The 24,518-nt window shown below is 42.1% G+C and overlaps 1 protein-coding gene across 6 annotated transcripts in view; it reads left to right on the top strand.

Moving 5' to 3' along the window:
• PTK2 (protein tyrosine kinase 2) overlaps positions 1–24,518 on the top strand; it is a 267,646-nt gene that overhangs the window by 4,845 nt on the left and 238,283 nt on the right. For 5 of the 6 annotated variants that reach the window (XM_077847404.1, XM_077847401.1, XM_077847398.1 and 2 more), the window contains exon 2: positions 21,253–21,357. The exons of the other annotated variant lie outside the window; for it this stretch is intronic. The gene's annotated coding sequence lies outside the window, so the exon portion shown is untranslated. The remainder of the gene's footprint in view (positions 1–21,252; positions 21,358–24,518) is intronic. 6 annotated transcript variants of the gene reach the window in all.

Genomic DNA, 24,518 nt, shown 5'->3' with positions numbered 1-24,518 from the left:
ATACATTCCATATGGGTAGTGCATTGTGTGTCTTTTTATAGAATATATGCAGCACGAGGGCAGAGACTTTGTTTTACACACTATGGCATCCCCAGTGTCTGACACAAATAATATTTATTGAATGAAAGAATCTTAGGCTCATTAATTGTTGGAGAACTTACTGCATCAGTCAGCAATCTACTCTTTTGTTTGCCTTGGTAAAGAATCTTACTTAAAAACCAGTTAGGACTTGATACCAGGGAAAGTCTTGGATTATCTGTCTCTCTACCTTTGCTTTATATTAGATTACAAATTTCGTCAAAATTGATCTGAGAAAAAAAGCATTTCTCTGTTCCTTTACAGTTTCAAATATTTTTTTCTAGAAATTGATTTTGTGGGAATTGGTCATGTGTTTGTTAGGACTCTGAAGACGTAGGAAGTTGCTCAAGGTGGCACAAAATGAGTGAGATTTATCAAAGATCCTTGAGGACTGACCTAGAAGCTCTAATACATCTTTTACTAATCAGTTGGATTCATCATGTACTTTACAGGGGTTTTACATTATGCCCTGAAACGACTTTTTTTTTTTTATTTTAAAGATTTTATTTATTTATTCATGAAATACACATGGAGATAGAGAGAGGCAGAGACACAGGCAGAGGGAGAAGCAGGCTCTATGCAGGGAACCCGACATGGGACTTGATCCTGGTCTCCAGGATCATGCTCTGGGCTGAAGGCAGCGCTAAACCACTGAACCACGCAGGCTGTCCCCTGAAACTACTTTTAAAAATCTGTCTTCTGAACACGGTACTGCCAGTTCTACGACACGCCAGGTTTTGCCTTGATCTGCTGAGAGTGTCTTTTACTGTTACGTTGTTCAGAGAACGTTTTGAGTGACAGATCACTTACCATCACTCAGGCAAGAAAAGTGAGTATTTGGGTAAGAAAAAAGTAGTTTGTTCTTCTTCAGCAAGTCCCTCTTAGTCTTGCTTACTGTGAAGGGAAACACTTGAATACACACACACACACGCACATGCAGTCCAGTAAACTGATTGTTGGTAGTGGATATCAAAGTACGGCTGCATCACTATCACTTGGAACTAGTTAGAAATGCGTGTGCTCGTGCCCCACCTCTGACCTCCTGAATCAGACTCTGGGGGTGGGGCCAGCAGTCTGTTTTAACAGGCTGTCCAGGAGCCTTTGTTGCATGCTAATGTCTGAACCACTAGTTTAGAGTGTTTTAAGAGAAATGCAAGTCGTAGCAGGCAAAAATCAGTTGTAAATGGCAGAGGTATGTGTATGGCTTCTGACCACTTAGATTTGCTAATGAGATTGCCGTCACTTCAGTACTCTTAAATATTTTTCCCAATTTTTCAGGAATTTTAGAGTCTTGGGAAGACCTCACAACTAATTTTGTTTAGGGATTTTGAATGTTTTATGCTGAGATCATTTAATGCTTTTAAATCTTGGTTTGTATTTTAAATAGTAATTTTGCATTGAAATAGCAATTTGTATGACCCTTGGACTTGTGGCTTTTGGCAAATAGCAGGAAAGTGTGTACTTGTGGGTGCTTAAGGCACATGTTCTCTGATGGTTTTGTTTTGGTGCTGAGAAATTGGCTTGCTTATACTAGAGTCAGGATGATTTCCAAGTCTTGGGGTGACTACTAAAGCAGTATTGTGTGAGTTGATACTTTGCCTAGCGTTAAAGTCGTATCTAAATTTAATAAATTTTTAAAAAAGGTTTTATTTACTTATAAGAAACACACACACAGAGAGGCAGAGACATAGGCAGAGGGAGAAGCAGGCTCCCTGCAGGGACCCCAATGTGGGACTCAATCCCAGGACCCCGGGGTCATGACCTGAGCCGAAAGCAGACATTCAACCGATGAGCCACCCAAGCGACCCTAAATTTAATACATTTGTTTTGCCTTTGTCCTTTATTTTTTTCCTAAGAGCAGAGCTAGATAAAAGTTAGTGTACATAGATGGGATTGGTGTTGTGCCTACTTTCTACTGTCTTATGCAGAGTTGGATGCACCTGTTGGCAAATAGAGTATTGTGAGCTCAGGGACAAGGACTGTATTTTCCTGTGGTTATCTGTGGGTCCTTCACAGCTTCCTCCTACTAGGATAGGCCCTCAGTAATTTGTTTAATGATTGAAGAAGAGTGTGTGTTCCTGCTGAGAGGGCCTTGTGGTCTTTAAGTATATGAAAGTTGTTACAAAGGCAGAGAAGGAGAATCAGGGATATGCGGTGGATTTGAGTGTACTATAATCTCAACACAGGGTATAAAGGGTGTTCCCATGTACCTCCTCTGGCCTCCACCAGGCTTGGATTTAATAGTGCAGCTCTGTGATGGAGAAAGTAAACAGGATGAGCTGGTGGGAAAAAGTGATCTGTAACAGTTTCTTTCTCCTTACATTGGTCAAGTGAAGTTCAAGTTGTAGTTTACAGTCACAGACCATAACCCCCATTAAATGTATAACAGGAGCCTGCCTGGGAGCAGCTTCTCAGTAACTGGCTCTCCTGTTGGTCTTCTCCACCCTGGGTGCTGCAGCCACCGACCCGCTTCTCTCTGATTACTGCTTCAGCCCCTCTGGTATCACGGCAGTCTCCCCGCCTGGCCCCTTCTGGTGGTTTCTGTCCTGTTGCTGCCTTGTGGTTTAAATAGCCTTTTCCTGGTTACAGTGAGGTTGCACATCTTTTTATACATTTATTGGCCATTGGGATTCACTCTTTTGTGAAGTGTCCATATTTTACTATTAGGTTATTTTTAAATTGATTTGTAGACTTTGTATATTCAGCACACAGGTTCTTTGTTGGTTATGTATTTTGCTACTGTCTCTTCCCACTCTGTCATATGCAGTTTCACTGACTCATTGTTTGTTTGTTTTTTTTTTAACAAATAGAAGTTCTTAAGTTTAATTAGTGCCATTTATCAGTCTTTTTCTTTATATACTTTTTGTGCCTTTCCCTGCCCTGAGGTCATGAACTGATTCCTCATTTATTCTCTAAATGCTTTTAACCTTTAACTTTATGATTCTCTCCGAATTAGTTTTGGTATATGAAGGGATCTAGCTTCATTAACTTGTGACATCTAGTTGCCCCAACACTGTTGAAAAGAGCATCTCCCCAACCTTTCTTGCAAATGGAAGGTCTGTGTATGTGCATCTGTTTTTGGACTCTCTTGGATTCTGCTGGTACTGCCCAGTTTAAGCTGCCTCGATTATTTTAGTTTTACAAGTCTTATCTTACTGTGAAACTCTTCCCAGTTGGTTCCTTTTTAAGCATCTGTTGGCTACCCTTGATCCTTTGCATATCTCTATCTGTTTTAGACTCACTTGTTAACTTCCAAAAAATTTCTTCCTGATGTTCTTGGATTGACATTGAATGTGATCAGTGTGTGGAGAGTCGTTTCTTGTTTTGAGTTATTACAAATAAAACCTTTGAATAATTTTGTTCAAGGCCTCATATGAACATAGGCTTTTATTTTTCCCCGAATTGTTGGCTCTAGCACTGTAATGGCTGGATCATGTGGTAGGTGTATGTTTGGTATTTTAAAGAAAGTGTCAAACTGTGTTCTAGAATGGCTGAACCATTTTACATTCCTCCTAGCCTTGTGTGGGAGTTCAGTCACTCTGGACCGTTGGGATAATACTTGGTATAGTTTTAGTCTTTTAGCTTTTTGGCCATTCTAATAGGTGTGTAATGGTCTTTCGTTGTGGTTTTACTTTGTTTCCCAAATACCTAATAATGTTGAGAATCTTTCCATGTCTTTGGTGTTTACACCTTCTTTTGCCTATTACATTTTTTTTCTTCTTGATGGGTTCTTTATATATTCTGGATACAAGTCTTTATCAGATGCTGTGCTTTTTCCTCATGCTGTGGCTTGTTTTTGCATTCTCTCTTTTTTTAAAGATTTATTTTAGAGAGAGAGTGCATGTGGGGTAGGGAGAGAAGGGGCAGAGAGTAGAGGGAGAAAGAGAGTCCTGAGCAGACACCATGCTGAGCACAGAATCTGATGCGGGGCCCCATCCCATGACCTTAAGATCATGACCTGAGCTGAAACCAAGAGTTGGATGCTGAATTATGTCACCCAGGCGCCCATGTTTTTGCATTTTCTTAACAGGGCCTTAAAGGGCAGAAGTTATAAATTTTGATGAAGAATCATTTATCAATTTGTTGTTTTATGGACTGTGCTTTTTTGGTATCATAGTTCAGAAATCATTGCCTAATCCTAGGTCACAATGATTTTCTCCTGTGTTTTCCTCCACCCCCCTCTAAAAGTTTCCAGTTTTACATTTAGGTCTGTGAGTCATTTTGATATATTTTTTATTTGTAGTGTGGAATATTATTTGTAGGACTTTTAATTTAATTCTGATTATTTGTAGGATTCTTTTTTTTTTTTTTAAACATTTTATTTATTTATTCATAGAAACACACACACACAGAGAGGCAGAGACACAGGCAGAGGGAGAAGCAGGCTCCATGCAGGGAGCCTGACGTGGGACTCGATCCCAGGTCTCCGGGATCACGCCCTGGGCTGGAGGTGGCGATAAACCCACTGAGCCACCAGGGCTGCCCTATTTGTAGGATTCTTGAGGCATAGAATGAAGATGTAGCCCTTTCCAGAGAGCTTTTTTTTTTTTTTTTTTTTTAATTTTTTCAACCACCTTGGGGTCACCTTAAAGCACCTTTTTTTTTTTTAAAGATTTATTTTTTATTTATTTATGATAGACAGAGAGAGAGAGAGAGGCAGAGACACAGGTAGAGGGAGAAGCAGGCTCCATGCCAGGAGCCCGACACGGTACTTGATCCTGGGACTCCAGGATCGCGCCCTGGGCTAAAGGCAGGCGCGAAACCGCTGAGCCACCCAGGGATACCCGACCTTAAAGCACCTTAAAGGTTTGAGGTCTTTTGGACCACCCAATGCTGTAATTTTTCTGTAGAGATGATTCACTTCTGGTTTCTCTTATCTTGAGCTATGTAGCCTTTAGGGTCCTGCTTATTGAGGTAGGGTTTTTGGTTAGACACCCTGGGGGACCCAGCTTTTGATTCCTATTCCTCTTTCCCTACATTGTTGTAAAAATGAAAGTTAAAAATTTTCAAAATTCGCAAATGACTTCAAGGCAAAGGTGGATTCTGTTCTTGTTGATCTCTTTGGGTTCCTCATTTTACTTTAATTTTGGCCTGGTATTTCTTCATTTCTTTGTCAGTTTCTGGTTGATTTTTAAGATTTTTGAAGTATTCTGTCCATCTTTTTTAGTTTTTTTTTTTTTTTTTTTTTTTCCCCAGGGAAGAGTTGGGCCAGATAACATAGCTTGTATTTAAGGAGCCAGGGAAAATTCTTTTTCATTTCACTTCGGTGTTTAGAGTCTAGACTTGGATCTGTGTCTCCTACAGTTGTTGCTAGCCATGTATGGCTATTTAAATTAAAATTAAATAAAATTAAATGTTCTCTTTGACGGTCACACTAGCCCTAATTTAGGTGCTCAGTATGCATGTGTGGCTGGTGGCTTCCACATTGGACAGTGAAGAGATGGGACATTTTTATCATCACAGAGCATTCTGTTCCACTAATACAGGTGTCCTTGCTGCCCCAAGTTTGGCTTTTATGGGGTCTGCCTGCCTGGAGCTGCAACACTGGACAGGTGGTTGACCCCTCTTTGATAGGCTTATCACGGAGCCTGTCTATAGGTTCGGTTTGAGTTCTCAGACTGGTATAGGTGGGATCATGGGATACTCTAGTGCGCCAAGCAGAAAACCACCAAGTGCTGATATTTAACTTATAAATATCTGCCTAGTGCTTAACTTTGGGTGTCTGTTTAATTTATGTTCTGTTTACAAAATAGCATTAACTAGAAAATTATCAAAGTAATATAAATACTATAAAGTGTAGTATCTGTGATCTTTGAGGCTCTGTGTGTAGTTCCTATGTGAGATGGTATACACATGTAAAATGTTAGTGCAGTTGACTTTTGAACAATGGTAGGCCGCTGACCCTCCCCTCATACTTGAAAATCTTTAGTTGGGCAGCCCCGGTGGCGCAGCGGTTTGGCGCCGCCTGCAGCCCGGGGTGTGATCCTGGAGACCCAGGATCGAGTCCCGCGTCGGGCTTCCTACATGGAGCCTGCTTCTCCCTCTGCCTGTGTCTCTGCCTCTCTCTCGCTCTCTCTGAATAAATAAATAAATAAAATCTTAAAAAAAAAATCTTTAGTTAAAACATATTTTGTATGTGTATTATATACTGTATTCTTATAAAAAGGTAAGTTAGAGGAAAGAGGATGTTAAGAAACTTATGGGAAAATACATTTACCGTGTGGCATGTATATAAAAAAATCTGTATGAGTGGACCTGGTTGTTCAAGAGTCAACAGTATTAAACACCCATTTTGTGTCTAAAGTAGTGTTATGTCCCCGGGGGCCCAGGCAGGAGGGTAGTGATGTGGTCAGCATGCAATATGATGCCCACAGTGATAGTGCTGTAGCAGAGTGCTCTGAGGACCTGGAGGGCATGTCCCCAGTCACGGTCAGGCTCAGAAGTCAGCAAACTTTCCCTGTTAAAGGTCGGATAGTAAATATTTCAGACTTTGCCGGCCACACAGGTCCTGTCACATAGCTTTTTTTTTTTTTTTTTAAACGACCCTTTAAAAATGTAAAAACCTTTATTAGTCCAGAAACCTTACAAAAACGGGCAGTGGACCAGGTGCTGTGACCTTTACAGGTCTGGCTGTCTGCAGGGATCTGTAGAAATTGAGTGGAAGGTGGGAAGCAGGCAGGACCTTCCAGAGCACGTGCCCCACGTAGAGATACAGAGCTGTGAGAGGCTGGGCTTTGTGCAACTGAATGTTTTTGCCAATGTTTAGGAGTACAGAAAGGGCTGGGTAGAGAAGGAGGTGGGGTTGATGCTGTCTGCGGGTCACAGCCCTGTGTGGTTGGCTTTGACAGGAGCAGATTCATATGGCAGGCGGGTGGTTGCACTAGCACAAGGGTCAGTTGAGGCAGTGTTACAGTGAAGCACTTTAGGAGGGAGAGGAACTAAACCTTTGTCATTAAGGAAATGGCTGCCTGGTGTCTGTCGCTCAGCTAGTAAAGTGACGGGCGAAGTTCAGACGGTCCAATTTAACAGCCTGTGTTCTTTTAATTATACAATTACGTTGTACACACAAGTGAAGAAGGCCCTCATTAAGGGCATGACTGAGGAACTGCACAGAGGGTGATTTGAAGGCTGTTTCTGAGTCAGTCTCCAGGCTCTGACCAGGGGAGGGAAGAGGCATGACCGAGAGAAGGGATGTCAAGAGCAATCCCAGGATGGCTCCCAGATTTCTCCCTTGGTGAAATCCACGAAGATCCTTTTGTTTCTAAGTGCCTACTGATCAGATTGTTGCTTAAGGAGGAAATTCTCTCTCCTAGGTCCATGAACCCCAGAAATGGTAAGCTGAATTGTGTGTGTGTGTGCGCGCGCGCACGCAGGAGTTGTTTTCCCGGGGTAAGAGCGCTTGGACTTTCATCGTATTATCAAAAGTAAGCCTAACCCCAAGGGAGGGGGTGCACTCCTTGTTCGACTGTAGACTTCTGACACTCTGCACAGGTGTGAGGCTGTAAGGGAAGGTTAAGCATCCAAATCAAAGGACTTTTACTTTAACTGTAATACATCTCAGACTGTTACATCAAGTACAGACACATGGAGCTGTCACCTAAGCCCAGCTGTACCAACCAAACAGTGCCAACCAGCAACGGAGATGTCTCCCCTGGCCTCCCCTCCCCCTCCACAAGACAAAACAAGGCACAGTTTTGGTACTTAGAAGGTCAGCCAGATGTTTGGGACTCTGATTAGCATGGATGTTTCAGTATGCTGTTGTGCATTAGGTGAAGCTAAAGTTTATAAACTATTAGGCATATCTTAATAGTTCTATGGCTATGAGAGATGGACCAGTGTCCCTTTTAGTTGGCTCTGTCAGCTCCAAAGATGAGTGTAGTTTTTCTCTTTACTCAGAAGTGTGTTAATAGTTGTAAGACAGGGGCGCCTGGGTGGCTCAGTGGAACTCCTGGGTGGCTCAGTCGGTTAAGTATCTGCCTTCAGCCCAGGTCATGATACCCAGGTTCTGGGATCAAGCTCTGCATCGGGCTCCCTGGTCAATGGGGAGCCTGCTTCTCCCTGTTCTTTGCCCCTCTGCCTACTTGTATGAGTGCGTGTGCTCTCTCTCTGTCAAATAAATGAATGAAATCTTAAAAAAAATAGTTGTAAGACAGTACCTAACTCATATTCTTACGGTTAGCTCTCCTGTGAACAGATGCAGGAGGAGCTGGGAAGCTGGTGGTTAATGTTCACACCAGGCAGGTTAATGTGGTATTCCGGAGTCTAAACTGGATTGGTTCATGTTTGACATCAAGATTATATGTAATTTAGGAATTACAGACTACAGATTATAAGCAGTCCCTCCAGAGATATGCTGTTTTGTGGTGAGATATGGCTGCCCTATGGAAGAGGAATCTTAGAGGGGCGAGTTTGGAAATGGGTTTATGTCTGAGAAAGTGTCCCTTTTCTTGTTGAGAAAAACCGTCACCTTAAGGGCCAAGTGTCATAATGGCAAAGACATAAGAAATGATGGAACACAATGATAGTGTAGATGTTAGAAGTGAAAAACCCTAGGCCGTTTACGATATCACCCCTAAGAGTTCAGGCTGGGGATGATTGTGATTCCAGTGTAGGCAAAAAGTTCGGGAAAAAAAGGAAAAAAGCTTTGCTTATTGCATTGGAAAAAATACACTAGTTGTGTTCTAAGGAACTGACTGCATAAAACAGGTAGCAAGAGTAACTTAGTTTAAATGCAAGTGGTCTGCATATGAATTAATTTTTGACAGGTTACAAGTATTTGGTTAGCGAAGAGTTGATGTTTGATTTTCATCTTGAATCTGCCCTTTCAGCCATTTCATTGGAAATTTTAAACTTTGCCACTGGGTATTTGCCTCCTTTATTCTTATTGTTTTAGGTAGTCTAGGATTTTAGAGGTTGATCTAAATTTAGGGATCATCTGGTCCAGAGCTCCCAGTTTAGAGATGAAGAAACAACCTGGAAAGGATAAATGGGTCCTTAATATTGACAGAGGAGAACTCTCTAGAGACTCTTAATTGTCTCGACTTTTAGCTCACTGGTGTTCTTTTCAGTAGATGAGAAGGGTGTGAAGACTGCTTATAAAACTCAAGTTTCCTATTAACTGTCAGGAGATTGAAAAAAATTGATATAGTTGTTGAATGGATAAGAAATGGATGCCATTGAATCTATCACCCAAACTGTATCAAAGTAACATGTGGTTTGCATTCATTTGTTTCCGCATTATCTTAGATATTTGAGAAATGACAAGACAAATTTCACACATTTACATATTCTAAGTTTTAGAGGACTAATAATGCCAGCTCTTCTCACTTATTTACCAAATTTAAGGCATTTTCATGAGGCACTCTTGACTCTTGAGCCTCTACACTGATGGGGATTCATTAAAAAGAAGACAGTCCTGGGATGCCTGTCTGGCCCAGTTGGTGGAGCATGTGACCCTTGTTTTTGGTGTCGTGAGTTTGAGCCCCATGTTGTGTGTAGAGATTACTTAAAAAAAACAAAACAAAACAAAAAAAAACTGCCAGTGCCTCAGGCAGCTTTTGGAAATGTCAGTGGTCCTGAAAGTAGTGTACATAAGAATCACCAAGGAGGGCAGCCTGAGTGGCTCGGTGGTTTGGTGCCGCCTTTGGCCCAGGGCCTGATCTTGGAGACCTGAGATCGAGTCCCATGTCGGGCTCCCTACATGGAGCCTGCTTCTCCCTCTGCCTGTGTCTTTGCCCCCCTACCCCTGTCTCTCTCTCTCTCTCTGTCTCTCATGAATGAATAAATAAATAAAATCTTAAAAAAAAAAAAAAAAAGAATCACCAAAGAGAGTATATTAGAAATGCAAACAAGGGCACTTGGGTGGCTTAGTTAAGTGTTCTACTCTTGCTTTCAGCTCAGGTCATGATCTCAGAGTCATGAGATCCAGCCTTGTGTTTGGGCTCTGTGGGCAGTGTGCAGTCTGCTTGGGATTCTCTCCCTCTCCTTCTGCCCTGCTCCATCCCTTCATTCTCTGGCTCTTTTTCTTTCTCAAATGAATGAATGAATGAAATGCAAATGCCTGGTATCATCCCACAGAGATGTTGGATTATCATTTCTGATGTAGAAGCTGGTCACCTGCATTTTAAACTAGCATCTCCTCATGCTGAAGAAACACTGCTGTAGTGTTGGTGAAAATGCATTATAAGTCATCAAGACCTGGATTTGGGAGGCCCCCAAGACTACCTGCAGGTTCCATGGTTCCTTCTAGTCCACTAGAAGGACTTACAGAACTCTGAAAAGCCATTAGACTCATGGTTATGGTTTATTACAGCTCAGGGATGCAGACAGAAATCAGCAAAGGAAAGGCACACAGGGCAAAGTCCAAGGAAGACCAAGCATGAGCTTTAGTTGTCCTCTCCCTGTCTTGACTTCTCTCAGCAGTGACGCTGTCAACTGGGGAAGCTTACTTGAGCCTTGGTGTCCAGGATATTTGCTGGGGGTTGTCCCACAGGCACTGCCTGCATGGCTTGAGTTTAGTCTCCAGTCCCATTGGAGATCAGGCCGATGTTATGTGTAGCTCAAGGCTCCACCAGAAATCACATTGTTAGTATAGACTGATGGGTGTGACTCAAGGCCTGCAGCTAAACAAAGACAGTCTTATCAGGCAGGAGATTCCAAGGGCTGGGAGGTGACTTCCCAGGAGCTGGGCAATGGCCAAATCTTTCCAGGGGCAAGCTGAATCCTTTACTGCATGAAGCTTAAGAAGTAAATTATTATTTGTCATTATTAGAGAATTCAAGAAATTATTGCTTTTAGGTAGAAGATATGTTGCAACCACATATAGTATAATTTGCCACAAAACTAAAATACAAGAATTTGTGCACACAAGTGAAGATGTCTCCAGAAGTGTGTCTTACTTGACACCTGTCGTAATGTTTTCATCAGGAATTTAAAGATCAGGAGTTAAAAAAAAATAAAGATCAGGAGTTAATGCCAGGAGATTCGTTTTTGGAATCAAAATTTTAAAATATTTCGACAGGTTGTAATAAAGTGCTAAAATCAACAAGGTAAAATTTATAAGGAATAAAGGTAAAATGGCAGACTTAAGTTAAAAAAAGAAACAGCTGAGAAGTTAAAGATGTGTGAAATGTGCCTTAGCTGTACCTGTGTGCAGAAGATCTGGGAAAGTTGATTGAAAGGAATCGGCAGGCTTCTCTATGAAGGGGCAGATGGTAGATATTTTAGGTTTTGCAGACTAGTGGGCAAAATGATGGATGTTATGTAAGTACTTACATAACGCAAGACAACACTAATTTCTATGAAATTTTTATTGGCAGAATTCCAAATAATAATTGGATATGTATATATAATACAGGTCTACTAATAAGAATGGAATTCTTTTTCAAAAGGAGGGTTGGATAACATTTTTTTTTTTTTTAAGATTTTATTTGTTACAGACCACGTGCGCATGAGAGAGCAAGCACAAGCAGGGGGAAGGGCAGCAGAGAAGGAGAAGCAGACTCTGCTGAGTGGGAAGCCTGATGCAGGGCTTGAATCCAGGACCCTGAGATTATGGCCTGAGCTAAAGGCAGAAGCTTCACCAACTGAGCCACCCAGATACCCCCAGATAACATTTTTCTTAATGGGAATTCAAAGTTAGTGTTCCCTATCATCACAACCAATTACAAATGTTCATCTCTTGGTGCTCATCTGCGTGGAAATTTTACATATGTCATCTTTGACAGTGTCTTTATGTTGGTAGGTGCTCTTGGATTATTGATACCATTTCGGAAGTGTCCGTATCATTTCAATTTAATGTATTCATTGTTTGGCAGATGTTTATAGAATTCCACTAGATTCTTTTTGGTGTTTGCCTTTCAGAGTATCATTCCAGTGCAGATGAATCTCTTCCAATTAATGGTTAGATGGAAGTGCCTCAGTTGCACTGTTAAGTGGGTTTTGAAATGCAGGAATTTCCACTGCATTGAGGTTTGAGAAATGCTGCTGGAACTGTAATTTGAACTCAGAAAACATGTCTGCTGTGGATTTGTGCGGGGACAGAAGTCCACTTCTCTCTTTAGGTTTTTATTTTTAAGTAACCTCTCTGCCTACTGTGGGGCTTGAACTCGTAATCCTGAGATCAGAAGTCACACAGTCTAACTGAGTCAGCCAGGCGCTGCCCTCTTTCTAACTTCTGGCAGCATGGGAAGTGAAGAGTGGCTGCATCTGATGTTACTTGTGATTATGATGTTTGCAGTCACTGAAATGACTTCACTTCCGAAGTCCCTCATGTGAGCGCTGCTGTGCCTTGTACATTTATGTTGAGTTCATGAAGGAGTGTTAACAAGTATAAGCAAAAGCTAATTTCCAACGTGATTCAGTGTTGGTAACAGAGACAACTGAAAGAGGGTCTTTTTGTTCAGAAAGATGTCAGTCTTGGCTCTGAGGTTGAAAAGTCACAAGAAAGCCTTGCGTAAACCATGGAACTGCTGTGTGGCAGGCCAGGTCAGGCTGTTTGAATGAAGTTTGCTGTTGATGCTCTTGGCTAACACACGATGGGTTAGAATACTTTCCACAAAACACCTGCTGATGAATAATACATTGAATAACCATATTTTAAAATGCTTTAAACAACTTATATTTTTATCATCTTTGTAAATTTTCCAGCTAACCCTTTTTCTGCTCTGCATATATTTTTACTGTCATCAGATTCCAGTCTAGGTTGTATTAGTGTTTTCTCAGTGACTTTGAAAGTCTTACGACCAGTTCTCCACCGGCCGTTCTCAGAGGCCACTTCTTCAGTCCCATGGAGTCCTTGAACAAACAGCCGAGCAGTGTGGGTAACATCTGCTGGCTCAGCAGTGGCCAAAGAGACCCACTCTGTCCTTCGGCCCTTCCTTCACTGACTGTTGGTGTTAGTCCTGACGTCCTCCCCTCCCAGCAGCTGTTCTTTTCAACGACTTTACTTTTCCTCAAGATGACTCCTCCACTGTTCCGTCCAACCTTGTCATCCATGTAAAGGGAGGGACCGTTTTGGCTTTTGAACGGAGGAGTAGTGCCATCTGATTTAGGTTTGGTCTGTGCGCCGTGGCTAGCATGTGTGCTAGGGTGACGGGTGGGAGTGGGGAGGCCTGCTCTGTAGTGCTCTGGCCATTTGGGTGAGTCATGATGGTGGCTCGTGTCACAACATTGTTGGTGAACATGATGGCAAGGGGACAGCGTCTGGGCCTGTGTTGTGGGCAGAACTGGATTTATTTTCGACAAGACTGGATGGGGAATGTGGGAGGAGGACAAGAGGCTGGGATGGTATCTGATGTTTCTCATCTCAGCAGTTGGAAGGCGGGCGTTGTCAGAGATGGAGAAGATTGTGTGTAAGGGGGTTTGTGGAGGGGGCAGGTTAGTCAGTGCCTGAGCTTGGAGGTGTTGGATGTTTTATTCAGTTGTCTTCAGTGATGCTCCACTTCTCCAAGGGACCTAGAGGCGGGTCCCAGCATAGCGTGCACCTGCCAGGGTTTGGTCAGGCAAACACTGGCCACTCTATAGACTCGTAATACAGGGAATTAGAACCTATCACTACCGTTGGGAGGGCTGGCAGGGTTAAAGAGAACAATATTTCTTTTCAATTTGCCAGTCTTACCTCTTAATTAATGAACTCCAACCCGGAGTTGTAGCCGGAAGAGGTTCTGGGACCCGGGGATCTGCCCTCTCGGGGGCGCGCAGGGGAAGGCAGAGGCAGTGGCTGTGGTGCGGAGTTGGCGGCCGTCAGTCCAACACAACAGCTGGGCAGTGGGTCTGAGCTGCAGGTGCAAGTTTTAGTTCTGTTAGCGTTCAAAAGGCATTTGAAGTGAGCTTGCCTGGGAGGTCCGCATAGCTGAGAGGAGAAAGGACAGAGCCCTGGGGGACTCTGAAGGAAGAGGAGAGAGCATCTGGGCGGGGGGGATATTCAGGAGAAGGGTGGGGAGACCCGCTCTTGTTAGTTGTTGCCTGGAAGGTTGAGACCTGAGCTGTGATGATTGGATTGAGTCGTGCAGAGGTCACTGGTAGTTTTAGAGGGAGAAGTTTCAGGGGGAGGGGAGGAAGGCAGAGCCAGTGGGTTTAAGAGATAAAAGGAAGAGAAGAATTTGTGATATCGAGTATGTTGTGTGTTTGCTTATTTGTAGAATTATTTGTGCAGTAGCTGTCTTAAAGTAGTTGTGGGCTGATTCTCATATTTGTTTCCTTCTTGGTAGTGGCTTCTCCTGATTTCCTTCTCCCATAGGAATTAACATTTTTCGGGTTCTCCCTGTGCTGAATAAAGTTTGGGGTGTGTCCTCCACATTTAGGGTATTATTATGTTAGGAGACTCTCCATCGTACTTAAATCTGCTGACTCAGTGGTGGTTTGAATTCCAGTCTTGCTTCCTTTTTTTTTTTTTTTTTTAAGATTTTATTTATTTATTCATGAAAGACAGAGAAAGAGAAAGAGAGAGAGAGACAGAGAAGCAGGCTCCATGCAGGGAGCCCGACGTGGGACTCGATCCCCGGTCTCTAGGATCAGGCCTTGAGCCCAAGGCAGGCGCTAAACCGCTGAGCCACCCCGGGATCCCCTTGCTTCCTAATCCACCTGCTACAGTTTACTTTTCACAGTTGTCAAGTAGCTTCTGCAGCTATTCTGTCCAGCTTTTCTAGTTGCTCTTTCCAGGAGGGAACATTCTTACTCTTCTTTACCTACATCTGGGACTCTTTGCTTTGCAAACTGCTTCCAATTTCACAGGTGATCTCCAGTTTCACCCAGGCCATTGATACCTACATGACTGTATCTCTTGATCAGTTACCGCTCCCAATCCTTGCGGGAGATTTCTTTCTGAGAACTTCATGAATTTGATTCGTAGGTCCTTCTTTTGGTGTCTCTCTTAGGTAGACAAAATGATCCTTAGGTATACTGTAATAGCCATTAGTTCTTTTGTGTACAATCGAAGGGTTGCCTAGTTTTGAATGTTAACTGTACTTGTTAATTAATTGGAGTAGAATAGTGTTTCATATTTTTAAAGCTTTGCACAGTAGAATTTTCTGGGCATATTATTTACAGTGTAGAATAGAATGGAGATTAAGAGGATGGGTGTTGGACAAGTCCTGCTTTGAATCTCAGATTTGATCCTTGTTCCCCCTTGTTGACCAGGTTACTTAAGCCTTAAATCTCTTTACTTATCTGTTAAGTAGAGATTATCATAACTCTTACAAATGTGATAGAACACAGTTCTTAGTACATGACTGGTTAGAGAAGGATCAGCCCGAGGTTCAGCAAATACAGTTCCTAGTGATGTTATTTCTGGGAATTTAAAAGCTAATCTTAATCATTCCCTGCTGAGTTTGACCAGCATGTCTAAGAAGTTTGTATTCTCCATTTACTCTGCATACAGAACAGGCAATTTATTGTTGCTGTTGTTTCTAATATTATGTTTTCAGAAATTAGTAATATTGCCTCTTTTCCCTTAATGTATTCACAATATCAGTAGTTTACTACCAGTTGGATGGCAGACCTTGTACCATGTGCTGGCACCCAGATGAATGGGTGCAGTGACCTATGACCTATGAGCTGCTCCACTATCCAGTATTAGAATATTTTTGGCTAGAAAATTATTTTGAAGCATGAAGAAGCTTTTATTTGTCCAGATAGTTCTCATAATCATGTTCACATTCTTTATATATTTTTAGTTTTTCAGGAAGTTACTTCTGACCTGTGTTCTTCAGAGAGTACAGGTTACCACTTGCCTGAGTGCAGAAGTCATTGGTCTTCTGAGCTGAGCTGAGGCGAAGGGACATCTCTGTGAAGGGCTTGTATAGTTTGGACATTGGAGACTTTCACAAATAATTTAAATTGTTAGGATGTTATGCATTAAGAAATAGCGGGTTTGGGCTTTATTTGGCAGTTGGCATCAAACAGACCATTTCTTTGCCAGGGGCTTGGCCTACACGGTTGATTGAAGCCAGATATTTTATAATTTGTCAATATGTCCTGTTGAATATTACTCAACTTTAGAAAGAATTTTTCTGTTGTGTTTGCTTTGGAAAGCCCAACTCATGTCCATTATTTTAACAGTAATAATATCTGGTTAACTTGGGAAGCCAGAATAGCATCATGATTCTAAGATAAGTTAGTGTTTGAATGCCTGATCTCTTTCTCTCGTTTGCTTTGTGACCTTGGAAAATTTCTTAATTTTTTTTTTTTTTGACTTTGTTTTCTCATACGTAAAATGGGAAAAGAGTAATAGTAAGTTAGGTCCATGAGGATTCAGGAGCTGGTGCTTGTACAGCACTTGGGAGAGAGTGCTTAACAACACCACACCCTCTACAGATGGCAGGTTGTCACTGTTGGTGTGAGTGAGAGGCGAGTGTCAGGGACTGTCCAGGTTGGACCATGCACTGAAATGAGAACATTGTAAGCAAAGTGGTGATGCAGAATATGTTATGAGGTCAGGAAACACAGATTCAGAGTGTGTTGTGACTGGTGGGAAATTGTCCTATGCATGTTAGAGGGGAAGAGGGTTCAGAGCAGCCTGAGCATCTTTGTGTATGTGTTTTAAAATGCACCCACTCAAACAAAAAAGGTAGAGTATCCATCTTACAAATATCTTCAAGGAGCTGACAATATATTTCTTTGTATAATGAGCCAAACTTAATTTTCTTTGGAGCAAAGGAATTTAAGCATTTTTATTATAGGGTTTGGGAAGTATCTAGTTTTCTGCCCTATTTGAGCTAATTCAAATTTTTATGCTTATATTTTAGCAATTCTGTAGCTAAAAAGCATAGATTGATATTCTCAATAAAGATAAAGTCATGGGATGAATAGGAATGCTGGATGTGTCATGCCAGAAGCTGCCTGCTATTCTAATGGCAGGCATGCAATAGACCCAGTGTAGATAAAATTCAGTGTTGCCATTTGCTTGAATTCTTCTTAAAATACAAAGTAAAGTGAGGAGTAATTATAAGTCACACAAAGCCAGTGCATACACTTATTTAGTCATCATTAATCATTCACATTTCAAGTACATGTGTTCTGATTATGTGTCTTAGGTGTTTGCTACAGTGTACACTGTTGGTTATAGAGTGGTGAATGGAGACCGGACATGGGGAATAACTGGGTTGTCTTGCACTTAGCAAGAAGAATAAAGCCAGTTCTAGCAGACTTGCAAGATTTCCCTGAATGACATTTTCAGGTTTATACTCCTAACAGAAAAGAGGCAACAGACAAACAAACAGATAAAGACAATAGCAAAAGAGGGCTTCTAAAGAGCAAATGTTACTCACCTGCTAAAAAGCAAATGTTACTCACCTGCTGCAGCCACTAGGGCTTTTTGACGTTCACTTTGGTTTTATTTAATAGCGCTTAAATTATTTATCCGGGATGTAGGTGCGCTGAGGCTGCAGAGCTAAAAGAGCTTGTTGTCCCCAGAATCTTGCTGTTTGGGTTGGAGAAGACACTGGCAGGCCAAATTTGACTTCCACTCTAGTTTGTTGAACAGGAAGCTACATCACAGTAGTCCTTCGGGGCAGGGCTTTGTCTCTCTTGTCTGCTGCCATGTGTCCCAGGGCCTGGTTCAGATACCTGTGGCATGTGAAGGAGTACTGAGGGGGTACAGGAGAGAGGTGTCCCACCTGAGGAAAGGGCATGGAGCCCACCACATGTGTATTCATTTTAGCCCGGGAAGGAAGGTCCTGGTGTGAGAGAGGGCACAGGTGGTTCTGTAAACTGGAAATAGCTTAATTTTTCTGCTTTGTAGGATTCATAGGAGATAGCATGAGAGACAGACTGGACTTGATCATTCAGGGCCTGACAGGTCATATAAGGGAGTTGGGATTTTGTCTTCTTCAAAAGTAATAATTCTAAAGTACTAGAAACTAGATGTCCTGATACCCAGGCTGGCACTCTTTTCATATGACACAATGCGTGTAATGTCAAAAAAGTGTCATCAGGTCTTGGGTTGCATATCCGTCGGTGATAGCTGGACTATTAAATTTCTATAAGCTTCTGGTGAACTTTTCATCTTTTGAGGAGAATGAGGATATAGGGTAAATATTTTTTCAGGTGTGAAAAAGTTTAAACTCTTTAAAAGCAAGCAAGGTCCATATGTCTTTGAATTCTAGTTCTCTAGAAGGATAGCAGGTATGTATAGTAGATACTCAGCACATGACTAAATGCAAAAACACTTCTGCTTTTGTGTATACTCTTTTTTTTTTCTTTTTCTTTTTAAAAAAGATTTTAGTGATTTATTTGAGATAGAGAGCATGAATGACAGGGTAGGGGAAGGAGCAGAGGCAGAGGGAGAAGCAGACTCTGCTGAGCAGGGAGCCTGATATGGGGCTTGATCCCAGGACCCTGAGATCATGACCTAAGCCAAAGGCAGATGCTTAACTGACTGAGCCACCCAGGTGCCCCTTGTAGCAGGCATTGTGCTGGATTCTGAAAGGTGAAAGGTGATACCTGGATGAGAAATGATCCTCCTCAAAAAGGTCTTTCCAGCGGAGTGAGGGAGAGAGAAGTCTTGATGAGAGTATATTGGTTATGGGTAAGTCCTGTGATAGAGTTGTGCACAGAGCAGTGTGGCAGTTATTCATCTTTGTTCAATCCTCCACATTCTTAACTCTTTTCATACCTATTGTTTATTTTCCCCATGCTTTCCAGTATCCTCTTAGTAATTTTTGTACATAGTCATATGGACTCATCTCTTCTTCACATTTTATTTCTGGCAGTTTCTTAGAGATCTCTCTTCTTTTCTGAGCTGCTTGCTCCTTAAGCCTTTTATTGTGTTGTCCCTGTATGTTCTTCTGTTCACATCCTTTGGCTTTTGTCCAGAGTTGGATTTTTTTGTTTGTGGTGACTCTTTGTCTGTCTTCACTGACTCTTACTTTGGTGGAGTTAATCACTTTAAAAAGATGGTACAGTGTCTTTGAACAAGGTGAAGTCAGCCTTCAGCATTCCCTCTTGAGCAATGCTACTCCAACTCCTAGTGCACAGCCACCATTCTGGAATCTCTCTTCATCATCATCCTGGGGATTCCCATATCCCCTTTTCATGGAAGCTCGTGCCTTGCTCATTTTTTATTGATGCTCATGTTTTGGTGGAGGACTTTCTCCAGTGACTTCTGACATAGGATGCTTAGGAGGCAAACTGGGACCATGTGATTGAAACAATTGATAGTTTGGCTGGGTATAGAGTTCTATATTGGCTTTCATATTTGTTCATAAATTCAAAGATTGCTCCATCGCCTTCTTGTTTTCATGTTACTGTTTTAGAATTCAGAAGCAATTCTAATTATCCTTTGTATATAACTTTTTTTTCTCTCCCATCTTTAGAAGCTTGTAGGAGTTTTAAAAATTGTCCAAATCTTTTGAAATGTCATGATGATATACTTTGTGTGGGTCGGTTTTCATCTACTCTTCTGCATATTCAGCGGGTCCCTTCTTTCTGGCAACTGGTATTTTTCAGTTCTGGGAATACTTTTTGGCATTATTGTGTTGAGGTTTTCTCCCTTTCGTTTCCTTATTTTGTCTTTCTGGAAGTCCTCTTATCCACAACTTGACTGTCCTGGATAGAAGTTGTAATTGTCTTAATATGTTTTTCTTCTCCTTTGCTCCTCTTCCTCTTCCTTTTTTTTTTTTTTTTGGTCTTTTTATCCTTTCAGGGAGATGACTTCAATTTGACTTAACTTTCTTTAGTTTATTATTTCTGATTTCAGAAAGGTTCTTTAGATTTCCAGGGGCTCTTTTTCTGTTCTTTCACAAGAGCATCCTGTTTTTGTTTATTGATTACAGTGTTGTCTTACCTCTAAATTTTTGATAGTTTGTATAGTCTGTTTCTTTCAGCTTGTTTCCTTCTTTCTCCTGTCTGACACATGGGGCTGTTTGACTTTTACAACAGGATATCCTGGGTGGGCCATTTGCTTGGGGTCCCTAGTGTTATTATCTTTAGGTCTTTTTGGGCTGATCAGATTCCCCAGAAAGAGTCTCTCTTTCTTTTCTGCAGAATTGGGACTTTGAAATCTGGGAACCGAGGGTGTGTGTGCATGCATGCGTGGTCTTAAAGAAGAGCTGGAGAATTCACCATTCACTGTATATACAGTCATTAAATCCATCTCTGTTTAGTGCAATGGGGCAGGGTGACTTTAGTCCATAGATGGCCTCTGCTTTTTCCAGGGAATGTACCCTGCCCCCTCTCCCCCCGCCCTCCGCCTTCTGTCAGAGTGAGGGAGGGTCTCACGTAGTACCTGATATTGAGGTTCTAGTTTCAGCTTCTGTGGCCCTCCTCAACTCCTCTGTATTTAAGACTGCACCTTCTTTACCTCTGTCCTGTCTGCACTGATGCTGCCAGTTCTAGTCTTCTTGGACTGCTGTGCAAGCAAAATTGGTTCTCAGTGTGTTCCACTACTGAATTAGAATCTGGCTTATTTGGACCTGCTGCCTAGTTTACTAGACTTCAATCTTTTATAGTTTCTGTTTCTTCCAAGTTTCTTCTTTTACTCTTTGTTTGGGTCTTGATCTTCCCTGTTAGAAGATTGTCCCAGAGCTTCCAAAATCTTGGCTTTTTCTCCTTTTAGTTCTCCCTGTGCTGTTTAAAATATATATTTTTAAAGATTTGATTGATTGATTGACGAGAGAGAGTGTGCATGTACACACAAGAGAGAGCATTTTTAAAACATAGTTTTAGTGGTAGGCACTGGAGTAGATGTCTGTATTCTGTCATTGTACCGTACACTTATTAGCTAACTTTACACCCTATTAATTTATGATTTTTTGATATGTTTTAATAGTTTTCAATTACTTCACATGTATTTCTTAGCTAGAAGGTAAGTTTGAAGACAAGGAGGGATGTGGTGCCCTGTTTTTACCCCTCATCCCACATGTCACTCAACAAGTGTGTATGGGAGGTGTTGGAACTGACTGAGGTGGTGAGTTCAGTAGAGCTTTGAAAAAGTGAAAGGAAGGTGGTTTTAAACGTGCATGTTATTGGGCATTCCGGGTGGCTCAGTGGTTTAGCACCGCCTTTGGCCCAGGGCGTGATCCTGGAGATCCCAGATCGGGTCCCACATCAGGCTCCCTGCATGGAGCCTGCTTCTCCCTCTGCCTGTCTCTCTCTCTCTCTCTCTCATGAATAAATAAATAAATACATCTTTAAAAAAATAAAAAAATAAATGTGCATGTTGTCTCTCATTGTCAGGTTTTCTGAGGACTATGGAAAGAGGAATGAGAAATTAGGAGCATTTCCTTTAGACCAACGTTTGATGTTTGATTTCTTCACAGAGTTAGTGTGGCCTTCGGAACTGTGAGTATAATTCTCTTGCTACATTTGTGTGTCTTGGTTTTTTGTTTTGTTCTGGTTTTTCTTTCACCTTTCTTAGGGTTTCTTTGACATATTCTAGAAACAAATAAAAGCTGGTTGATTTTGCAGAGTAGCTGAGGGAAGAAATAGTAGTTGTTTAGTGCCTTTTGTGTGGATAGAGACAGACAGGATAACAGTAATGTCAGTGATTGTAGTAACGTTAGCAGCATATGCTCTAGAAGAATGCCTGGATATGGTAAACAGTCGGAGTTCTACAGTAACCCCAGGAGGAAGGTTACTCTTTGCCCCTGTTTCACATTTGCATAACTGAAACAGGTTAGAGGTTACTAAGTTAGTAAATGGCAAAGCTGGGATTCAGACTCAGTCTGGCTTTGGAGTGTGTACTTTTTACTTGTGTCTTACTCTTAGGGGCTCTGGATTCGGATGTTGGCTTGGCTATTTATTTACTAACTCTTCACTAATGACTGAAACCTACCTTTCTCTCCATGCTAACTCTACTGACTGCCTAAACTTAGCTCTCTCTTCTGACAAGGGTGCTGATAACAGGGCCGCTCTCCCAGGGTTGTGGTGAAAGTGCCATAAGAAATGCGTAATGTGCTCAGTGGTCAGGTTAGCAATTGATAGTTGGTGGCATTTCCCCCACTTTAATGAGAGGAAAAGTGAGCCCCATAGATTGGGTTATTTATAATTAGTTAATTTGTAACATTGGCACTTGTGCTGCACTCCACAGTTGGGATGTTGTAGAACTGAGATTCTATCTCAGTTTGTCTTATTTTCAAAGACTGCTCTTTCTGGGAGGCCTGGTGGTAAATCGAGGATAGATAGTTGATAGAAGATTCATAAATCTCTCTTGGGGAATAAGCATTGGTAAACATTTTATTTTACCTCTATGTTGCTTTGGTAAAAACCTCATTCAGAATTCAAGATAATTTATAATTATGTTGAATTTGACTTTGGCAGGTGTCTTTGTCTCATATGTCCAAGGGTCAGGGCCCTGGATTGTTTTTCCATTTCCTTCTGGGGGTCAGTTCACTTTCCTGTTTGTTCTCCTTTCTCCCCTGAACCCACTTTTGTTTCTGCCAGGATTAGGTATTAGGGAAGGGAAATTATGCCATGCAGTTTCAATTTCCAAGTAAGGCCTGGAAGTCTTGCTCCTTGTCTCTGATTCCTTCTACCCTTTCTTGGCTGTGAGAGGCACCTGCTCAGTGTGCTGTGCTCTGCCAGGTATGACTGTGCTACAGTTTGGAGAGGGCCGCACCTAGCTGTTTACATCTCTTGTCCCTTCCCACCCCCCTGTATATTTGATGTTTCTTCCTGTAATAGTGCGCTATACAAGTCTATTTCTATGTCTTTAAGGGCAAAGATTTTGTTATTTTTCATCTCTGCATGTTTTCTGCTCGACCCATAGGTCGTTTTCAGTAAATGCTGGTTGAAGGAGTATTTAATGCTTGCCACAAAATAAGTTCTTTTTTCTGAGTGGGTTCAAAGAAGGAGAATATCAAACATAACTTTTCAGCAGCATTAGCTATTAAAAATATTTCATTGTGGTAGAGCACAAGTTTCATATTTAGCAGAAATTATACAAAATATTTCTTCTTAATGGGATGTGCCATGGGTTGAAGGCCTGACAGGGCGTTGGGAGCCTGTTCATGGCTCTTTTGAACTTTGGGCACTGGGATGTAATCTACTGCTTCTAGTTTGGCACTCCCCTCTACCTGTTTGAAAATATGTAAACCCAGGAAAATAACCTTAAAACCAGTGTTCCTATAATTGTTTCCCCCAATTCTGGACAAATGGTGAGGTCACATGTGTAAGCCTGGCTTTGTGCAGTAAACTTAATGATGTTCTGTTGAGATCTGGGGTCCCTGGTTGTACCCGAGTGCCCTGGTCCACTCGAGCCCCTGTGGGAAAGATCAGGTTCTTGGTTCTTGCTTTGTTTTGAGGTGTTGCATTAGAAGCCAGGAACGTGGGGTGGGAGTGTTCTACAACCAGAATTTTAGGAAAGTGAAGAAATGTTTTGGAGGAGTTGAATTACTGGAATATGTGTGGAGATTATTTTCAGAATTAATGGGGTATGGGGAGGGAATAGACAGAGAGGAAGGCTGCCTGGAGACCCATCTGAAAAACTCTCATTTTGTGAATGATAGCTTTTTAGCATCAGGGCAGCTGAGAACAATTGACATAGATTGAATGCTGAGGTTCTGGGGCTGTTTATCTAAAGAGTCACTAGGGTCAGGCAGTGCTGGCTGTTGGCTGCAGAGGGCAGCTGTACCCTCAGTGTTCAGCTCCAAGATTCGACTGAAGTTTGAAAAGCTGGTGTGTTGGGAACAGATGTGGGTTGGGGGTGGGGAAGAGTGGAGGGCAACTAGGAGACCTGTCGGGAGGCTATTGTGGGAATCAGGTGAGCAGCAGAGGAGGCTTGGATGGGAGCAGGAAAGCTAGAGGTAATTGGGTCCTGGATGTATTTCGAAGGTAGAATCAGTAGGTTTTGCTGACAGATTGGGTGGAGGGGTGTGAGGACAAAGGGAGGAGTTGAGTTGACTATAAGGCTCTTGGCCTGGGCAACTAGACGGGGGGAAGGCTGTGGGTGGAACTTGGTTTAGAGGGGCAGATGGGGAGCTCACTTGTAAGCATTTTAAGTTTGTGATTCTGTTAGGGATCCAAGTAGAGATGTCATGTAGGCAGTTGTAAATAGGTATTTGGAGCTTGGAAGAGAAGTCTGAGCTGAAAGTGGCAGTGAAAAATGCATGACACCTTATGATCACTGAAGGAGTAAGCACAGAGAAGACCAGCGAGCCCGAGCCTTGGGTCACTGGTGTCAAGCAGTCAAGGATGAACGTGAGCAGTGGTTGGCACAGAGCAAGTGTGAGGAAAACCAGAAGCGCTAGCATCATGGGAAGCAGGGAAGAAAGTTCCAGGAGGAGGATGTGATCAATTCTGTGTCAGGAAATGTCAAATGAAGATTGAAGTTTGGCCTTCGGGTTTGGCAACTTGAGGGCACTCGGAGCCATGTGGGAGAGTGGTCAGAATGAAAGCCCACCTCGACGATGTGAAGGGGGAGAGAGTAGTGAGGTCGATTACATCCAGGTGACGTAGCTCCAGGGTGAACGGTCATCCTCACACTTACTTGCCATCTGGGTACT

This window comes from Canis aureus, chromosome 14 (genome assembly GCF_053574225.1).
Source record: "Canis aureus isolate CA01 chromosome 14, VMU_Caureus_v.1.0, whole genome shotgun sequence".
Taxonomy (NCBI): domain Eukaryota; kingdom Metazoa; phylum Chordata; class Mammalia; order Carnivora; family Canidae; genus Canis; species Canis aureus.
This window is presented reverse-complemented; position numbering and strand designations above follow the sequence as displayed.